The sequence below is a fragment of the Morus notabilis genome, unplaced genomic scaffold (genome assembly GCF_000414095.1).
Source record: "Morus notabilis unplaced genomic scaffold, ASM41409v2 Scaffold616, whole genome shotgun sequence".
Taxonomy (NCBI): Eukaryota; Viridiplantae; Streptophyta; class Magnoliopsida; order Rosales; family Moraceae; genus Morus; species Morus notabilis.
The window spans coordinates 7,573-12,612 of NW_010366787.1; positions in this window are offsets into that span (position 1 = coordinate 7,573).

A 5,040-nucleotide genomic window follows, 5' to 3' on the forward strand; every position below is an offset into this window, starting at 1 on the left:
GGTTAGTACCATATTCATTATCTATTCTTGCAACTTGCACAAATAACGTTGCAGAATATAAAGCACTGAATATTAGTTTGGAAATAGCACTCGAAATGCAGATAAGCCATTTGAGGGTGTTTGGTGATTCCTAATTTATCGCCAAACAAATAAATGGGGAGTACGCTGTCAAGAATGAGAGCTTGACTCCATATCATGAGAAAACAAAGCATTTAATGTCTCAGTTTCAAGACATCCTGCTAAGTCACATTCCAAGATTAGAAAATGACAAAGCTGAAGCCTTAGCTAGTCTCGCAGCATCCTTAATTTTATCAGACCAAAGGGGAATGCAGATAACTATTGGCGAATGACGTCTGCTACCACCAGTAGTCGAAAGAACACAAGAGGAAGAAATGGTAAATGTAATCACTTTTAGTGAAAATACATAGGAAGCAGATTGACATCAACCATTGATCGATTACTTCCAACATGGGGCATTACCAGATAATCCAAAGAAAAAAATTGAAGTACGAAGAAGAGTTCTTCAATTTGTCTTCATAAACGACACTTTGTACGAACGATCTTTTGATGGAAAACTATATAGGTGTTTATCAAAAGATGAGGCATCACATTCTCTTCAAGAAACACATGCCGGAACATGTGGAGCTCATGAATCCGGCCCTAAACTTGCAGCACAAATAAAAAGCTAGGTTATTATTTGCCCACCATGGTGTAAGATTCGATTAATTTTGCTAAGCGTTGCAAGTTATGCCAGCTTCATGGAGATTTCATCCATCAACCTCCATTGCCTCTTCACCCATCAATCATGTCATGGCCATTTGATACTTAGGTTTAGATGTAATTGGACCTTTCACACCAGCATTCTCAAAGGGTCATAAGTATATTTTGGCTGGCACAAACTATTTTTCAAAATGGGTTGAAGCGGTACCTTTAAAAGAAGAGCAAAAGATGTCACAAACTTCATAAAGAATCATAAAATCTACCATTATGGAGTGCCATCAAAGATCATCTCCGAAAACGCTCTTTATTTCAGATGCAAAGCAATGACGAAGTTGATGAAAAAAATAAAAATTCTGACATGGATTCTCAGCAAGTTATAACTCAAATGGCCAAGCAGAAGCCTTTAACAAAGTGCTTTGCAAAATCCTAAAGAAAATGGTGCCAAACAGGAGAGATTGGCATGAACGCCTCCCAGGTTGCACACCATACAGTCTGGTTTTTGGCTCTGAGGCCGTACTCCCATTGGAAGTGCAATTACCATCTCTCAGAATTGCTACTCAATTGATGGCACCAGACGAAAATGTCCAAATGAGACTAGTTGAGCTTGAAACATTGGATGAGAAAAGGTTCGCAATACAACAAAAGCTCAAAATTTGCCAAGCCAAAGCGTCAGGGGCCTTTAACAAAAAGGTCAAATTGAGATCCTTCACGGTTGGAGAGTTGGTCCTTACAATCAGAAGACCAATTGTTATAACAAGAAGGATGCAAGATAAATTTGAAGCAAAATGGGAAGGACTATACGTCATCACTAAGGTCTTTCCAAAAGGGGCATATGAACTTTCCGATTCAGAGGTCACTGCATTTACCCCTGTGTAAATGGAAAGTTTGTCAAAAAATTCTATGCCTAAATGGGGAGGTACGCCTCCTAATACGTAATCCGCAGAAGAAAGATAATAGTGTAAGCAAATAAATAAAGCAGAGTGAACTACGAATGACTTGATCCCCCAAAGGGTTACGTAGGCAATCCGGTAATAAACTTGATGCAGCCACAAAATTAAAAAAAAAATACATATGTTCCCCCATAGAACTACGTAAGGCTTGATTCCTATGAAAAGGATACGTAGGTAATTTAGTATAAATTGGATGCAGTCACAAAATCAAAACAAACAAATTACCCTCACATTGAACAAAATGTTCAAATACATGCTATTTCAAAATGAGCATAATAAATCTAAAAATAGGAAAAGCCAAATCTTAGTGACAAAAATAATAAATAAATAAAAAGAAGAGACATATAGGGTGTCTAAATGAAGAAAAAGGAGGGACGAAATCATCATCAGTCTTTCTTGAAGAATGCAACCAAAGAGTCACGTATCTTCTAAGATTCCTACTCCTGAGACTTGGCTTCAGCTGTAGCTTCTTAAATTTCAATAAACCTTGCAACCTTAGCTTTAACCTGCAGTTGCTTGATTTCATCACCGATCTTTATTTGTTCATCCAAAGAATTCTTCAGCTGAGAAACTGCATCTTTTTCAGATTTTAATCGATCTTCATATGAACGTCGCAATTGTCGTGCCTTCTGTTCAACTTCTTTTACTCTGCGTCAGAAGCCTCAATATTCTCTACAGCTGATTGAGCACTTGGAAGATCGCTAGATAAAATATCCATAGCAGTAAGATGCTCCTTTTCGCAATGAATCAAATCTAGAATTAACCTTCATTCATAGAAGCTTTCTCTTCAATAAAAGGAGAAAAAGTGATTAAATATTTCTCTGAATCGAACAAACTGTTCATGGTGTCTCTAAACCATACGAACTCACCTCGAGATATTCCCTTCATATAAATGAGAAAATCTATTGTTTTGAGATACTCAGACACCTGAGAGCGATAATTTAAAGTACTCTCTGGCGATGTTGAAAGTAAAACCCAATCAGAGATTGACGTCAACATACTGATCAAGTAATCCCGAGTAGGTTTATCTAAAATTTGATCAGTGATGGTAGAAATTTGATAAATGACTTTTGATGTAGAAGGCACGACAACTGCTAATGGGGGAGGTTCATCTGGGACTTCAACAATAGCCTGCTCCCTGAAACTTTCAAGGGCTCTTCATCGTCTAGAATCCTAATTGCATCAATTACGTGGTTATTAGGAGATGGTGGGGTCCCGATGACTTTTGGAAGATCTTCAAATCTTGCTGGCTTATTTCCTGACCCAAAAGATGAAGTAATCATATCAGCGTCAACTTGCATATGATCAAAACTAAAAACACCAGTTTCAGTATTTTGGAATGAAGAAGCAGTTTCTATATCCATATGTCCACATTCTGGAGACTTTGCTGGGAAAGAGAGTTTTAGTGGTTGCATAATCAGGCTCAGTAATCTTTGTACGTCTCATTCTTTTAGGATTTGTAGCTCGCTCATCACCATCACTTGATCGAGAAGCTTCATGAGTATTAACAACATCCGTCAGAGAATGAGATCGAAGAAGCATGAAGACGTCGGATGTCAGTAATCACGTATACATCATCTTCTTTGTATGGATTTTTCTCAAATAATGAATGGAGATTTTTCACTGAGCGCCCCAAGTAAGGAGTAGTGCTATGCATCCACCAATGGCAATACCACCATGTACACTGCCCTATGCGGGTGGCCCTCAGTATACAAAAATAAGTCCCAGTACGTTTTTTTAATAATAAATATCAAGCGTCGACAAACCCATCTATCCCATAAGTCCTTTTTGCATCAACCGTAAAACGAAACTTATCTGAAGGAATGCCTTGGTCAAAACCAAACTGGCAAGTGAATCTATTTGTATAGTATGGTTCCACAAATGTAGCATCACCTACCCTCATAGGGAGTAAAGCTACACGCATGGACAATAAAAGTTTAAATTTCTTGTCGGTTAAGTCTTCATCATCTAAGTAATCCGTATCTCTCTCTTCATGGTATGAATATGGGCGGTAACAGACATACTGTTCACCGCGTATAATATGCCTACTTCCAGTCATAGTTATTTTCTCAGGCTCGATTCCAACATATTTACGCAACAAAGATAGGTTATTGTTGTCTTCCTAACCAAAATATAAATAAGGAAAGTGTTCAGCTAACCATCCGATGACATAGTGCATTGGAAGAAAAACACGGCTAACGCCGAATCCATTCGTACCTGTGGCATAGTCATTAAATGCGCGATAAATGTATCCCAAAACTATGGGGGCAAGTGATACTCTCGTGCCTTGAGCCATCAAAGAGGCCATATAAAAAGTTTCAGGCCTTATGTTGCCCCCTTTAGTAGGAAGGACGAAACGACTTAACCTCAGTCATAGGAATGTAGAAAGCATACCAACTTATGAAACCTGCAAAGAAAGTTTTTTCGAGGCTTCTTATGGAAATCTTTAGAATGGGAATCTTGAGCCTGCTCAGTTTTCAAACTGACAAACATCTGTTCTCCTCTATAAAAATATTCAGACCATTGATCCCCGTGCAAACTTTATGCAAGGAAAAAAAAGTGAATTGAGTATATTACGAGTGAAAGTTGGAAAAAAATAGAAGAAAATTGTCAGAGAGAGGGAAAGAAAGGTAAAAAAAATGTGTGGTTGCAATTCTATTTAGTTCTTTGTGTTTTCTCTCATGATGTATCTCAGTCATTTTTTTTATAAATTTCTTTCTAAACTCTCCCTTGTACCAAAAGGCCATCTTCAAAGAAGTTAATTTGTCAGTGTTGATCAAATTCATGCCAGAAGGAGGGTTGCAAATTCTGAACCCGGTAAAAAAATTTATTATGAGGTTGCAAAATTTAGAACCTCCAAAAAATAGAGTTGCAAGTTTTAGTACTCTATAAAATCATGAGGGTACAAGAATCAGAACCTTAAAAAAAATCAAAATAGAGTTGCAAGTTTTAGAACTCTACAAAATCATGAGGTTGCAAGAATTAGAACCTAAAAAAAAAAGGTCTGATCGTTATGATGCAGCCCAAAAAAAATATACGTGTGTAAATATGTATATATGTGATGAATCTGACCATAATAGTGCAATTTAAAATATTGTTATAATTTTCAGTCTGCCTTATAAGTGCAGCCCGGAACAAAAATTGATGACCACTTACAAAGAGTGTCCCTATTTCCTGTAAAAAAGAATGGTAGTCAAAAGACTGTAGCAAAAAATGACCAATGATGAAAGGCTAAAAAAAAAAAAAGAATTACCTTTTGTTCAGCAACGTGTAAAAGACTATCTCTCCTTTTGTTCCTTTTTGGCTGAAAAGCAATCACTTTTTTTTTGCTTGGAATGAGAAGATGGCTATATATGTAAACGAAAGACAG